Genomic DNA, 16,570 nt, shown 5'->3' on the forward strand with positions numbered 1-16,570 from the left:
TGATAACTATTCCGTTATATGACCTTTCGGAAAGTAGTGATCAATTCATGGAAAATGTGCTGAAGTTACTCGCCATAAAGCGAAAACCATATTTTATCGTTTTCCTCTTCATTCTTTCGCTCTTTTCGCGCTTTATTCAAATCTATTTGCGCCTCCTTTGCGGCTTAGACCCCTTGTTCTACTACTACCTCGAGTCGACTTACGCGCATCTTGCCTCAGTAGTAATCACTCTGTAGATGGACACCCGGTATCACGAAGCGTTTTAAATTGTGTGTGACGAAAACCATCGTGCCGAAAATATTTGCGTTGGTTCCAGTAGTTCAAGATAGAAACTAAAGGCAATTGATTTAATTCCAAAAGTTGTAAATAACGTTGCAATTAATTCGCAGTTTGTAACCATTCCCGTCAAGTAATTTCAATTGTCTTTGTCGCGACCCGAAAACGTTTAGGTTTTAAAAGAACAAATTTATATTTTAGAATTTCAGCCACGTAAAGCCATCATTAGCCGGTTTTCGTTTCCTGTGGCAAATTAAAACGAGCATTAAAAAACCGCAAGGTCATGCAAGTTGGCGCTGTTATCAGGTTGATAGACGAATGTTAATTGAACTACCGATTTTTTAATTTCAATCCGGCCAATTAGGTAAGTGAAATTAAAAGTAGGTACACAAATGTCATTTCACATAGTCGTGTGGGGTATCAAAAGAAGCGCTCTTAATTAATTTGCATTTTAAGACCAATTATAAATTTGTATGTCAGCAGATCGCACAATTAATTAAAGAAGTTGTAATTTGTAATTGGATGTAGATAACTGAATGTCTGTTGGAAAGCAGTCATTCCCTCCAGGGGATCTTTGCCTTTAGCATCTTTTGCTTTTGGTGTTGGAACCCAAATTTAAATTCTTTTGCTTTTTGCATCTTCCCAAGTAGCGTTCAGGAGTACCGTAGTTTTTGAGCTTTTCAGAAAACTTCCTTAGCCAACCGTACCGCATTTAAGCCATCGCTGTTTCTGCCTTTTGTACTTTCGAAAGTTACGTTTTGCTTTTTCTTGCTCCGTTTAATTGCAATGCATGATCAAAGGTTATAGACGAGAAACCAATTTCGAGAGAAAATTCAAAGGGCTGTAACTTTTGAACTAGTAGCCCAATCTTGGAACTGTTTGAAATTATGAATTCTACAGGCCACATTCTATAAGAAATTTTTTTTTCCGGGTCGATCTGAGACAATTTTTTTTCGGGGCTCAAAAAAGGCAGTGTATAACCTTCCTTTTTTACCAAAAATCGACTACACCAAAATTTCTCGGGAAAACACTTTTTTTTATTAATTTGGGTGCGTAGAATCCAAATCAATTCGTACTTTTTCGATCAGACTTCTCAATCAAAAGTTATAGGCTAGAAACCAATTTCGAAAAAAAAATTCAAAGGGCTGTAACTTTTGAACTAGTAGCCCAATCTTGGAACTGTTTGAAATTATGGATTCTACAGGCCACATTCTATAGGAAAATTTTTTTCCGGGTCAATCTGAGACAATTTTTTTTTCGGGGCTCAAAAGAAGGCAGTGTATGTATGTATAACCATCCTTTTTTACCAAAAATCGACTACACCAAAATTTCTCGGGAAAACACTTTTTCTTATTAATTTGAATGCGTAGAATTCAAATCAATTCGTACTTTTTCGATGAGACTTCTCAATCAAAAGTTATAGACTAGAAACCAATTTCGAAGAAAAATTCAAAGGGCTGTAATTTTGGACTAGTAGTACAATCTTGGAACTGTTTAAAATTACGGATTCTCCAGGCCACATTCTATAAGAAAAATTTTTTCCGGGTCGATCTGAGACAATTTTTTATTCGGGGCTCAAAAGAAGGCAGTGCCTTCCTTTTTTACCAGAAATCGACTACACCAAAATTTCTAGGGAAAACAGGTTGCAATGTAAGCTCTTCGTTACTTTCGGTTTCATTAATTACAAGTGGGGGATATTTTTTCGCTTTCCTGCGGTTGCTTTCTCGTAGGGACCGCTACCGAATCCGACTATTTACTGTTTCCGCTTGGGAAGATTCCTGTGAGCTTAAAGTTTGTTTTAGCATTCACCAGATGCAGGCCGCCGCTTTCCCTTTAAAATTTCTGGAGTTGCCGTTTGGCAAGTCCACACCCTTGGTGGCGCTCGAGCGCGTCCACCATTTACGACACCGGGTAGGGGAATATTGGTTGAACAAGATACGTGTTCCATTCTGAGAAAAACATTCGTGCAATAATCAAAAACTTATTACAGCTTATCAAGTAAAATGAGTATCATCATACTAAAATTAGATTTGTCTTCGTGCATGCTGCTACCATTCCCAACGGTACCATTAATACTCTTTATGATCCCAACTTGAATGGAATAGGAAAATACAGTTATTAAAGTACTCCACGTTGGATACTATCAAAGGCCGACCGTATTGCGGAGGTGTGGCGTGCGTCGATCTCTTTTAGGCCAATTTGATTCGTTGCATAATGTGTTCGTTGGTTGAATTATCTCGACGCTATGAATCTGTATGGGTCACTTATGATTTCAAGTCTCTTCCAATTACACTGCAAGATTAGTTAGTCCAATTCGTCTTTCGCAACTATCGTCTTTTATTCCCAGTAATCAAGCCGGAAGAGCATGCCCTCCGGTTAAATCCCGTGTAATCCGTATCAGCCCCAATAGCGCTTACGAGTTTATTACGTCTGCATGTTAACAAAAGCGCATCTGATATTGCTTAGGTCAAAGTATGGGGAGCCTTGTGGCAATCGTGACTTAATTTCTTTTTGATCTATCATAAATTTTATGAGATATTAGGTAGAAAAGCGATCACGCCAAAGTTTAATTGGCACTTAATTAACGAAACCCTACTTCGTAGCTATTAACATGAAGTGTTTAACGCCATTAACGCACACCTTTTTAAGACTCATTGGAAAAGGTTAACCATTAACTTTCACGAGGGGGCGTCCGTCGGTTTGTTTGGTTCCAAATTTCAAGTGATTTACGATGGATTGTAAACTGCGCAATTAGCGTTCACATTTGTGACATTAACCTAGAGCGTCTTCTAAAATGAGATAGAAAAGGCCTATACCGGCGAAGGTAGAGCTGCGACCCGATGAATGTTTAAAAAGCTCTGGAAAAGACCAAGCGATTTGCAAAGGCTCTAGATCCTTTTGGAAAGACGCTAGAATATGCAGAAAGAGCGTAAACTTCCTGTCAGAGGACTCCAGAATCTTCAGCTCTTTCCCGAGCTTTCATAGAATGCTGGGGAGAGCTGAGAAAACACAGACCATTCCAATCCTAAATACCGATTTGCGGTTCCGTGGCCAATCGGTCCTGAGTACCGTCGCTTATGCGTGCGTGGTGCCAGTAGTGTGTGGAATGCTTTGTAGGCAGTCAGCGATTCATAAAGGGGTATATTAAGTAATGGTAACGGCGTCTAAAACTTCTTAGGAACCCTCAAAGGCACGACTGTTCAGAATTCTTGATGCAGCGCCATGGAAGGTTAAAGTTTGGGAAAATACTATGACAAAGCTTTAAGCATAATTTGGGTGATATCCATAGAAATATGGAAGAACCTTTGGGAAAGGGTTTGAGTTTAGTGAGACGTTGAGGTTAAGTGGTCAACACGAGACTTGCGATACTTAAGAACCCTACAGTTTCAAGGCCTCTTAAACTTCCAAGTGTCTTGGGGTCCCGGTAAATCAAGGTCTCGACATTTTAGGCTTGAAAGTTTCAAGATCTGACCTCAAAATAAACAACACTTTAAGACCTCAAGGTTTTTCTAATTATTTCTCAAGGTTATTTGTAAGAGCACTCTCCAAAGGGCTTAGGTAACATTACGTAATAACATTCATCAAGAGCTCTTGGAAGGCCTAAATTAATTTTTTTAATTTACTTATTTAATTTATTTAAGCGGAGCTTAGCTTAAAATCCATGGCAACCAGCTTGTTGCAATAATACGCTTAAATTTGTCGGCGTAAAACGGCCATTAGAGTTTCCAATCCTTAAACCTCAATTATAATACCTCAAATCCTCAACACCTCAAAACTAAAGTCCTTATTTAAAACCTTCTTCCAACCTTTCGCAAGGCTTCTTTAAATAAGCCGAAACTTTCTCGAAAACCTCTTGATACTTCTTTCAAATCTTGTGGATTATAAGAGCTCTTTGAAGATTGATGCTCTTAAATTCCTTATTACTCAGGGGTCCATTGGGTATCCTTCAGATTTTAGAGCACTAAAAAGTGGAGTACTTATTATTGATCTTTCTCAATAAGTTTCCATCTCCTTTTGATGGTCTTTAGAGCTTCTAGCAAACCTTTAAGGGCTGTTGCAGGCAGGGCCTTTAAGTCCCTTACTTCGCTGGTGAAGTATTTAATAAACGAATCTTGCCGTTCGGGTCTTCTTATCGGAAACGACCAGATGAGGCCTTCTAGCACCTCATCTAAATTAAATAAATTATAAAAACGACAAAATTGAAACAAAAATTATGCATCGATGGTTGGGGTTGACGCAAGTAAAAGAAATCGCAACCCCTCGGTGGAGTACAAGTCGTCAATTTCTATAGCTAGTATACTTGTAATATTTTGAACGCTTTCAGATTTCTTAACATAACGTGGTTTACGTTGGACGGAATGAAAAAGCGCTCGCATACATTCACACAATCCAAGCAAGAAAACATTCATTCAAGATAAGATCCACCCCTATTTAATGCAAAGTACGCTAATAAATTTAAAATGCCCTTTATAATCTGGCAATGGGAGCTAATAAGTGGAGAAAAATGCGAGGTTGCGTGAATGCTAATGTGATTATAATGACCTTATGTGCTTTTGTAGTGCATAGATTAAAATATGTCGCCAATAAATCCTTATGGGCTCGAGAGATAAAGTGATTGTAAAATCTAATGGCGAAGAGGTTTTATTAATGGCCCGGGTCAAGTCAACTGTCAACGGTTGACAAAAGGGGGTTGTAACGGAATTTGTTTGGTTTATTCGACAAAAGCTGAACTTCCGTTAGGTTGCTGTTTTTCACCGAATTTTCGAAAGTTTCTGAAGAAGCGGAGAACTTTATTTGTGCATTCTACAGGATGCCTCCCAAAGCGCATCCAAAAGATTTCTATAGTAACGTAGTCTTTTGAGTTCTCTCTAGGGCTTTACTTTGTAATGATGTGACATATTTTTTATTAATTCTTAATTAAAACTCCTGTAGGAATTCCTGAGTTAATTGAAATTTCCACTAAGAGAGGGCGGTGGCTTTGGCGCATGGATTCAGGAATAAAAGTTGACACCAGTTTCCCCACCTTTTACTCCCACTTCCTGATAACATGATAAATAAACCAGAAAAAAGGGAGTAAGTTTATGTACACCTTTGGAAGGTAGGCAAACCAACATACACCAGCCGATCCAGGTGTTTGTGGCATAAACAAGGAAAGGTTGAGGGCAGTGGCCAATTAAAGGGCAGTTTACTCCATTGAGCCACTGCGGGCTTACAACTTCCATACCTCTCTCTAGCATTTTTCCACATTTATAATAATAAAATGGCGACCGATCCAAGATGGCGGATCTAATGACTAACAAAATGGCGCCCAACAAAATGACCGACCACACCGGTCATTGGCTGTGGCGTCACAGGGGGCGGCCCCTAAATGTTCCGCCTACTGTATCCCATTGGCCAAGGGGAGGGGCATAGGGGGCGTGCTCGGCTCTGATTGGCTGTGACGTCGCGTGCTCGTTTCTGATTGGTGCGACGTCACTTCCTGCCCCAGAACGAACATATGTCATCTACTATTTTACTATGATGAACGAATCTTGGGAGGATGGTGGGTCTCAACAGGTTCAAGCGGTTTAAGAAATTCTCTGGATTCCAAGAACATTAAGCATCTTACAGTTTTAAGTATCAAGGAGGCTTTCAAGATATTCAAAAGTCTATGGATCCCAATCTCATAACGTTCCACTCAAAAATAGCATTAATATGGTTTCGATTTGCTAATGTATTCTTTCGGAAGAAACCGAACCATCACAATATAGTCTTGGTGATGTCGCCAGGATGCCCTCGACCGATGACCCTGTTCGTTTATTGTGTGTACAGGATTCATTCCAAAGGCGCGAAATGTTGCATAAATCGTTCTAGAGGAAACGATAGCATCAAGCCTCAAGATTTATAACTAAAAGGATGCGTTGCCTGTGAACATTTAAATTTGAATATCATTCCTATCTTGATGCCACTTCTGCACTCTTCAGAGATTCCTGCCTACACGCAAAATAGTCAACACGCTCAGTTTACTGGTAGGGGTGTCCCTGTCCGCCCCTTCATAAATGCGAATAATTATGCAGACAGCGACACGTCAACTCGAAATTTTTATTTAAGGATTACATCCCTTAATACGTTTATGCATGTTTCTTTGAGTTGAAAGCTAACGTAGTTAGTCACGCAATGGAACGTGGTTTTCATGTGCCTACCTTTAAAAGCTCGTCGCTTTTAAATTTAACTTCTCTATAAAATCGCAAAGCTCTAAATAAGTTTTTTTTAGATTAAAAGGGGAAACGTTTCAATTTTAATTACGCTCGAAATTCCCAACGAGCTACTGGTGATGGTGAGACTCGTCATCTCTGGATTGGGCAAATCGCTCCTTACCTCAGTACCACCTTTAAGAGACCGAGAATCGTAGAATAATGTAATCGAGTGAAGTTTTTAATGCCCCCCACTCTGGAGACGCATAAAAAGTTACGCCAGAAAAGTATTCATGGAAATAAACAAAATTTTCGCTACTCTCGCACAGTAAAAGTCCATTCTTACAAATTCTTACCAATCCATTCCAATTTTATTGGGATACAACACGCCACTTACTATTCAAAGGGTTGTATCTCATTTCGCACAATTCCAATACCCTTTTGTATACCTTCGAATCATTATTTATTGACGACTCGAAATCGAATTTCAAATTCGTCAGGGGGCGAGTATAATAAGCTCATTTGTTTTCGAAAATTAGATGTGTGGGTTGAGGGTCGAGGCGGAAGTTTGTTTTTGATACCGAGCAAACTTTTTTTTTCGAGATAAATGGAGAGCGCCGAAATTGACCTCTTTTCCGTACAACTTCGTTTTAAGAAGGAGTCCTGCGGGACGCGAGTGTAGGAGAGCCGGCTGAAATTTATTCTCGCGGGACCTTGCGAAAGGCCGCCGTGATGAATCGGGCCCAATATTCAGTTGTTACTTCTGTATCCGAGAATTCCTAATGGAACTCGATATTTTTATGTTCGGATAAAATGTGTTCGAATGGAATGGCTTTATGTATCACCCCCATTCAGAGATATCAATTGAGCGATGACCGACCACTCGGCGAAGACACGCACCTGACAAAGGGGGCCATTTACCCTCGGTGGTTTCTTATATGACGGAACAACAACGAGAGAAAATTGCAAGGGGATGTTTATGTATCCATTAGCGGCTTCACAAAATAAATTATACTGACTGCTAGCCGGCTTTTATGCCTGCAATAAAAATAACGCAAGAGCGCGCAACCTCTTCAGTTAACGTGTCGGTAAATTGAGCGTTTGTTCGTAATAAAATCACACCGCCCGCCTCCCCCGAAGGAAACTCGGGAGGGAGACGCGAACTTTAATTAGTGCAGATCGAGAAACGGCCAAATATTAACTGGCCGGAGAAAATGTATCGGAAAAGCATTTGCAAGGAAAACTGCAAGCCTCGCTCTTGCGGAATCTTATTTTTGTTTCGCCAAAGGAAAATTGCATCGGGTGAAAAATCGGTTCCCGTTTGACTAACGTTCCTCATATACCATACTTAACGACACGACCGCGATTGCTATCAATTCGGTCTAAACAAAACAACTAGAGTAACCGATGTTATCAATAACGAACAGAAATTCTTCCTGGCCACTACGGGAAAACAGTCGATTGCACTAGCTTACCCTTTCAGAAAATTGATCGCTTAATCACGGTCATAAAAAGATCCGAGATGTCGTCAATATAAAGCAACGGGTAGGAGTCAAGGGACAATTATCATAGTTATAGTAACAGACCGCAAGCGAAAAGAACAAAGCGTTACGTAGTCTCAATAATACAACGTTGGTTAGAATTATTACCCACGTGGCAGTTCACCGTCAATGTTAAATTGGTAAGAACCTTCGCGTTATTCTACTTTATTAACATGGTTTAAACAAAATGGACCCGCTGCTTAAACAATTATATACAGTTGCGACCGTTCAAAACCCACATAATTCAATTCCACCTCCAATCGTCATAACCCGTATCGTCTTTTAACTTAATACATTCTCATGATAAAAATAACTTTAAAAATGCCATTGCGTACAAATTTCCTTTAACTACAACGTAAAGGGTAAAACAGATCAATTTTAAATTGAACGCCCGCTAGAGTCTTCTAGGACTCTTGAAATTAGTGGGTTACTTGGGGCTCTCGGAACTCCTTGATGATGTTTTCGTAACATTTAGTAAGTTTTTGAGGTTCTTTAGAGCTCGAGATGGCAGATTATGTTAGGAAACGTCGGTAGGTTCTCATAACCATTGAGTCTCCTGAGGTGTGACTTTTACTCATGGAAACTCTTAGATTTATAAAAATCTTGCGACTCTTGGAACTAGATATCTCTAGACTTTTTGCTTCAACCTTCAAGACTTGACAACTTACTTCCAATTTTGACACATTATCTTTGAGCTGTGACAAGCTTTTCAGGTTCGCGGACCTAAAAACTTACAAAGAGCAAATTTCAAACACCCTCAGATCTTGAATTAATCTCTTCAGGCTCATGAAGGTTTGAGATTCGTAATACCTTAACAGTGCTTGGGAGACTAGAAATTACCGGACTTTTGAGACCTTTGGCACTCTTTTGGTGTCTTTGAGACATTTGAAAAAATCATTGGGGTTCAAGAAAGCTGCAATCGTAGAAAGGGTGAATGGAACTCGTAAAGGAATGATGTGGAAGTACCTATAAAGCACAACGGAAGGCCTTGTTATGCGAGGTCCTTTTCCAACAGTAAACGCCCACTGAAACTGAAAAACTCTTGAAGCGCTTGAGAACACTAAAACCATTGTGATCTGTAAATCACTTTAAATCCTCAATTTTCGAATCGCCGATTTCTAAACTTGAACACTGGACTTCGGGTCGTAGTTTTCAACCTTGAACCAGTACCTTGAAACTTCGTGTCTCCTCAAGCATAATGCTTGTTAGAGGAGCAGGTCATTCATACATTTAAAGTGTTTCGAACACTTGAGACCACCGGAGGTTTAGAGCTCTTGAATGATTGTCTTTAAAGTATTTTTTAAAATTAGATGTGTTATTGTTTACATTTTTTCCGTTGTTCTGTCTGTCTGTCCGCCCACCCCTCAACTCCTAAATATTGTAAGATACCTGATGGGTCCCTTTAAGTCCGTTAGTGTCTTAAGATCGTAAAAACCCAGGAGGCCATTAAATCCTTTGGTTCCGTACGCTCTTGAAATTGGGACCTGGCGATCCTTGCAATTCTCAAAACCTTACGCCTTAAAATGCTCTAGATAAAAGCCTTTGAAACCATAAAAAAATACCGTCAAGACTATTGCGATTCTTTATACCTTGCAGGCATTTACGAGTGCTGAACTTTCTCTTTTGCTGACTCTTTCTACTGTACGGACTGACACCCCTGAGATCTTTGGTGATCTTTTTCTAAACCAGCTAAGACTTTGTTTTGGAGACTCACGAGACTCGTGAGATCCTAAACAATTTAAGACCCCCAAAGACTTTTCACGCCTTGAAGATAAGGTCGAGGGGTACTAAGGGTAAATTATTGAGTAGCACTTTAAGGAGCTTGAAACCTGCACAAATCTCGAAGCTCTTGAAGTTCTTGAGACACATCTTGAGGTTAATGACACTATTGACATGGTTTTTGGATCTTCACATCTTTGAGATATATGGGATCCTCATAGATCTTGTGAAACTTAAAAATCTTAAGCTTTTTGGGATCCCTGTGGCTTATAAGACACTTTTGGGGTCTTTTGAGGCTTTTTGACTAAAACTCCATAATGTCTAAGACTGTAGAAGCGCATACCCTTATGACTCTAAACGTTCTCAAAGCCCTTATTAAGAGACTTTGGTATTTTTGAGAATATTAGGATACCAGATGTGTGAGGATCCTACGTCCTGCGAGTTTAAATGTAATCCTTGTACTCTTTTTGAGATTCTTAAGGCTTTCGAGCTTAAAATCTTGAGGAAACTTGTGATCCTTAACACCCTCTTGGGATCTTGGTTCTTTAATAACTTATAAAGCACTTGAGAAACTGGCGCAATGCTTGGGGTTTCTGAGACTAAGCACATCTCCATAAAGACAGACTACTGTGATCACTAATACACCTTTGGGATTTTAGTAGTGACCTTTAAAATTCAAGATATGTACAGGGTGGCCAACTAAGAATGCGAGGTACTGTATCTGAGAATCTATCCATCGTAGAGGCTTGCGGTAAAAAAATGTTACTGAAACGGCCACGAGCAAAACCTGGAAAATATTTTTAAGTTTCTGAAATGACCACTAGGGGGCGTAACTGCAATCTGGAATCTAAAAAAGTAATGCTTCTATATTTCTTTCCGCTATATTAACCTAACAAAGAAATGTCCGGTTTACTCCCATGGTCATAGAAGTTCAATGACCCCAGTTTTGTCTTGTCTTATTTAATTTCCAAGGTCAATGGTCCCATTTTTGTGCAATTCGGGTTCGAGTTGATATTGGCGTCTGCGTTCGCGTTCACGTTTAGGTTCGCGTTGGCGTTCTGGGCCGCGTTCACGTTCGGGTTAGCGTTCTCGTTCAAATTCGCATGGTGGCGAGCGACCTTGAACCGGTTCCGGTTCGGCATTGTATATTTGCTGCTTCTGCGTTCTTGACCCCTCAGTGGAACTTCCTTCGCGATTTCTTTATTCATTTTCAGATCTTCTTTAAGGCACTTTACCACTCACACTATTCAAGCAGCCGTGTATTTTCACGCTTCTTTCCCACCATCTACATTTTGCCTTCCGGCCGCATTGGCGTTTTCTTTTATAAATTTCTTTCGACTCTGAAAACCTTCCTCCGTTTATCGCTTTTTGCATTTCTTCACATACAGGGTGGCCAAATAAGAATGCGAGATACTGTATCTGGGAACCTGTCTATCGTAGAGGCTTGCGGTAAAAAAATTTATTACTAAAATGGCCACGAGAAAAACCTGGAAAATATGTTTAAGTTTCTGCAATCGCCGCTAGGGGGCGTAACTGCAGTCTGAAATTTAAAAAAGTCATTTTTCTGTGAATTCCGCTATATTAACCTAACAATAAAATGTCCGGTCTTTGAAGACGACGATAATCTGAACCTTTTTTGTTTGACAATTTTTCCTGTATCTCTAAAAATGAAGTGGTGGGAGGTATTCAAAGGTTTCCGTACACCCGGTATCTTCGAAACGGCTGAGCCAATTTAAGCAAACTCGAGTTGGTTCAAAAGAGCTATTCTTCAGCTACAAATATTATACTATTTGAAGTTTTGTTAGTTTCACATATCACCGCTTGAGGGCTTTTTTCGACATTCCAACAGAAATGGTTAATTTTCTACAAAAAAATTAAATGCATTGGTTCGATTTTTTTCATGAAAAAGTAGCTAAATGATGCCTAAACAAGCTCGCGAAAACAATATCTAGATATCTTGTTCTTAACCTAAAATTTAGGCGAATTTAGACGAAGATACAGGGTGTTGTTTACGGAAACATTTGAATACCCCCCACCACTTCATTTTTAGAGATACAGGAAAAATTGTCATACAAAGAAGGCTCAGGTTATCGTCGTCTTCAAAGACCGGACTTTTTTTTTGTTAGGTTAATATAGCGGAATTCACAGAAAAATCACTTTCTTAGATTCCAGATTGCAGTTACGCCCCCTAGCGGCCATTTCAGAAATTTAAAAATATTTTCCAGGTTTTTCTCGTTGCCGTTTGTAGAAGATCTATCAGGATGCTTCAATAATTTTAAAACCCCAAAAACACTATCATCCCAATAGTCCGAATCATATCGTCTCTGACAAGAGTCTTTTTAAGTTGAATGATCTACTTAAGGTTTTAAGAAATCAGGAAGTGGCTTCTCTGAACTTTCAGCAGTATTAAGAACCTGAAGTCACAGTCACCCGAATAGACTTAACAGCGAGAGTTTTAAAAGTCTGGAGGTCTCCTCAAATTGATTGGGATGTCTGGAGTCTCCCGAGTCTCAAAGCTTTCTCGGAGGTTCCAAAAAGGTTACCAGTGTTCTAAGGGTCCTTACAATGGAAATAGAACATATGCCACAATAATGTTAATAGCCTCAATAGTCTGATGGTGCCAAATCAATCTGCGAGCCTGCGGGTGCAATGAAATATTTGTGCGAAATTGCAGCTCCGATGAGTCCCAAACACTTCCAAAGTATCAGGAACGTTTCGCACCAATGGCTTTAATCACCTCCCGCTTTTAGGACCCTGAACTATTTAAAGGGACAGACGTAAGTACGAACGGACAGACGAACAAAACGTTATGAATAGCAGTGCCGGTTTTACGACGATAACTGAACCTTAGTTCAGTTGACTGACAGAATAGGAAAATTTCATTTAATGGTTCACGAAAGGTAGTATCGTAGAAAGGGTGAACAGAACTCTTAAAAGCAAGATGTGGAAGTTTCAGTAGGAAGTGATTATGTATAACTATACCTAAGGGTTTCACCAGCCCAATCTAATTAAATGTCAAACGACCTGGAGTCTTAGCATTTTGAGGGAGGTTACATGAATGCCAAAGTGATCGTGTCTAAATCATACAATTTTCGGGTACAGAACAATCCAGAGTGCAGTAACATCTGTAGCACAATGGAATGTCTGGTTATGTGAGGTCCTTTTCTAACAATGAACGTCCACTGGTCACCAGCGGACTACAAGTATAAGCAAACACGCATAAGAAACCTCGAAATTGTGTTAGCTTAGCTCTCAATACATTCTTTTCGAAACCTAATGTTGCGTATTTTCGAAAGAGAGAAAACGCAAACACGCATATTTTCCACTTTTCCTTCTATACGTACGCCCGAGTCCTAGATTTTCCAGACCGTAAAAATTCCACTAAATCTCTCAAATAATCAAAAAGGAAAATTGTGGCGGGGGTAGTTTTACGAAAGCGCCTCGGGGCGGAAAATTATTGTAAGTTATGCAAATAAAGATTATTGCACTCTTGCGAAAAACACCGCGTTTTGCTAACGGTTATTTTGGAAAATAAGAATCGCGCCCGTCTAAGGGAGAAAATTAGGTTTTTAATTGGGCAGTTTTTCCGCCGGCGCGCGAACGGAAAAAAAGTAATAATAGTTAAAGTTAGTCGTTGCAATAATGTCGAGTCGCACCTAAGGAGATTTTAAAGTGGCCCAAGGAACGCCACTAATTGTATTTGTCGATGCAAATTTCAATAAAGGGCGCGAGGCGAAGTGACAAAATTATTAAAATCTCGCGAGATAAAAACGTCTGAGCTCGTTCCAGTTGCTTCGCCAACATTCTCAAATATCATTAAACCCTTAATTTAGAAATTTTACGTAATTAAAATTTTAAAAGCACTGTTATTTTCTACTTTCGTAGTCAAGGGAGTAGCCCTCCTCCGCCGGGGAGAATTTAATTTAACCTTATTTAAAATTCTTTACTATTTATTTTCGTAAGAATAAATAAGAAAGGATGCATTATTCAGCAGTCCGCAAAGACTCTAATTACCGGGCGAATTTCGCCTTTCCTCAGGGGCGTGAATGACCAGAAGTGCAACTTGAGGGGTCCATGATAAGTTAATAAGCTCGTGCTCTCAATACGAACTGCGATGTCGTTATAGGTAATCCAGGTCATAACCGAAGAAGTTGCTCCCCTATTCCGCCCCGTAATCACCACTGAATTTATATTGGCTACAAACTGCAATCTTCTCGCCGGCTTTAGTTCGTTATAAGTTTTTAATCGGACGAATGTCAATTAGGATGAGGGATGCATTTAATATCCTTCTCGCATTCGATAATAACAAATATAGTCGGGTTGATCGACGCAATAAAAGCGTAGGGCGAGTTCGTTGATCAACAAACGGTCGCATTGAGATTCTGGCAATGGGTTTATTGCTTTGCTTATATTCGGAATTCAATAAGGGCTCGCGATAAAGGCGCAACAAAGACCTTACAAAACGGAGTGAGTATGAGAAAGAAAAGGAGTGGATTCGAGCAATCGACACGCGAGCTTACTATTCACCTACTTTCTTTTCTTTGGATATTTGAATAAGAAAAACCAAGTAATATCGATGCGTTCTGTTCGCAGGGTTTATAAATTATAAAACGAAGGGAGAGGCGCTGTTGCTTTTTCCAATAAAAGCAGCGAGGAAAGATTTTATAGGGCCTTTTTGTTCGGAATGAGTTAAGCTTGTTTGGACAATGGGGGCACGAATCATGACGCGTTTGCAAATTGCCAATAATAAGAAAAGGTGTACTGCTAAAGAAGTTATAAGTCAATTTTAAAATTTAGACGCTAATTTTTGTTATATGGAGGAGTATTGAGACAATCTTCAAGAACTTCGTTGTTCAAAGACGATATACCACATTTTGGTATAGAACGTAAGATGAATTGGCCCTTTTAAGAAGAGTGATTAAGCAGCATCCTATAACGGAATTGGCTGCCGAACGAGGTTTTTAGAAATTTTGCAACCCCAGGACTCCCGAAGACTTCTTGATATCTTCATTAAACTCTTGACATACTTGATACTTTCTTTTTTCTATAATATTCAATAATGCAGTTTTCAGTAAAACGTCCTCGAACGTAGCACAGGGGGTCTGGAGGGTCAATAACCCCCAGTATATTAAAACTTCATTTTATATGAGTGTAAAATGGCCTCATGGTGATTGTAGAGAAGGGGTCAACGCCCTTATCCTTTCCTGGACCCTGGTTTTGCATTCACCCCCAAAACACTCTGAATGTTCCTTGGAAATTTTTCTATTACGGGGGGGGGGGGGGTTATTTGTAACGTTGTAATTATTCTAAGTTAGTCAGTACGAATTTCCCTTGTTACGGCACTGGCGGGGGAGAATGCGATGTAACCTTCAATGGTTAGTTTTGACGATTGTGGGTTTCAGCATTGGTACCTGCGCGATTGGCGGGGCGAGGAAAATTCGTGCGTGTCTTACTTTCTTTTCGTTGCTCGTTTTGGGAAGACGCAAAAGTGTCGGTTGAATATTAGTTCGCTGGTGTAATGTCGTAAAAGATTGGTTTCCGTCATCTATTGAAGTATTACCTTTCACGGAATCATCTTATTAAACTATGGATTGATAGTTTTTTTTTGGTTAATCAATATCGTAGTGAACTCTTTTGAGAGGCTTTTAAACGAATTACCAGCGAAACTATGTAAGTAGATATACGGGATTAATATCTCGGCCATTATAATGTTCATTTTTAGTGACCGTATCTTCCTGATCGTTATTAATTATCATACAACGTCAATCTTTCCAATAGACCTTCTTTAATAAGAGGTAAAGAGGGTTATGCGTACTAAAATGCACCGTTTTAAACAATCGCTTTTTAGGGTCCTTGTATCCCGTGTAAATTTGCACATTAACATATGTCACCGGAGGGACGTCCATTTTGAATTATTACCAACAGATGCCTTCATCTGAATACACATTCAGCAGTAATCAGCCGTTTGGAACCACGAGATAGAATACATGACCTATATCTGAGCTTATCACCGTCGACATAATTACTTAGCCTATATCAATTATCTGACCAGTTTTGGGGAAATTTTCACTATTTTAAATTTAACTGTAATCGTAATTCTGGTTAACGATCTTTCGATTAATGCCGACATAATTGGCTCTGATTATTGTTTTTGTATTTGAGATCTCCTTCGGAGACATGATTTAATATTGGTTTGTCCTATTACGATCGTGGGAAGTACCGCAAGTGGTAAGCCCCTCAGGCACCGTTAAGTTCCTCACTGTAGCATTTTTGATTCACCGAGGCATTCTCGGTTAATTTGTCCTTTTATTCTTTATTATAGCTACTAGGTTGAACATTCTTGGGATGAGCTCACTCCACGAATGCCTTCGGAACTCCAGGTAAGAATAATACCTTCTCTTTATATACTTGTGTGTTCGCCACCTCGTTTTGGGGTTAATAACGTTAAGTTTCATGCCGTCGGGTGTGATCGAGTTATCGTTCACTAATTTGTGGGATTAATGTTCAATTAAGTAAAGTTTTTGGGGGAATTCAATTTAGGGGAAGAGATTAGTAAATGTATATTGTTTTTAGTAGTGCATATTCATGCGTTAAGATTTTTTCTTGAATTTGGTGTACCTTACTGAATAAATTTTTGATTTTTGGGTGGTCAGGTACTCACTGATTATATTATTGTTGTGCCGCTACTGTTACACTTCCTTATTCCGGTAACAGTCAGTGTATAATATTCCAGGTAATAAGGTGGCGCCCTTACTGCTTTGCTCTAGCATACCTAATTATTAGATGAGAGGAACGGAATCCAGTGCCCGCAGAGACCGAACGATACCTAATGACCCTTGAGTGCTCAAGCTTACCCCGATT

The 16,570-nt window shown here is 39.5% G+C and overlaps 1 long non-coding RNA gene across 1 annotated transcript; it reads left to right on the forward strand.

Moving 5' to 3' along the window:
• The first annotated feature begins 15,012 nt into the window (after window positions 1-15,012).
• LOC116180966 lies at window positions 15,013-15,879 on the forward strand. Its single transcript, XR_004147181.1, has 3 exons — window positions 15,013-15,379; window positions 15,432-15,504; window positions 15,558-15,879. It is a non-coding gene; the product is annotated as an uncharacterized LOC116180966 (long non-coding RNA).
• The last annotated feature ends 691 nt before the right edge of the window (window positions 15,880-16,570 follow it).

This window comes from Photinus pyralis, unplaced genomic scaffold (genome assembly GCF_008802855.1).
Source record: "Photinus pyralis isolate 1611_PpyrPB1 unplaced genomic scaffold, Ppyr1.3 Ppyr1.4_LG9, whole genome shotgun sequence".
Lineage (NCBI taxonomy): Eukaryota > Metazoa > Arthropoda > Insecta > Coleoptera > Lampyridae > Photinus > Photinus pyralis.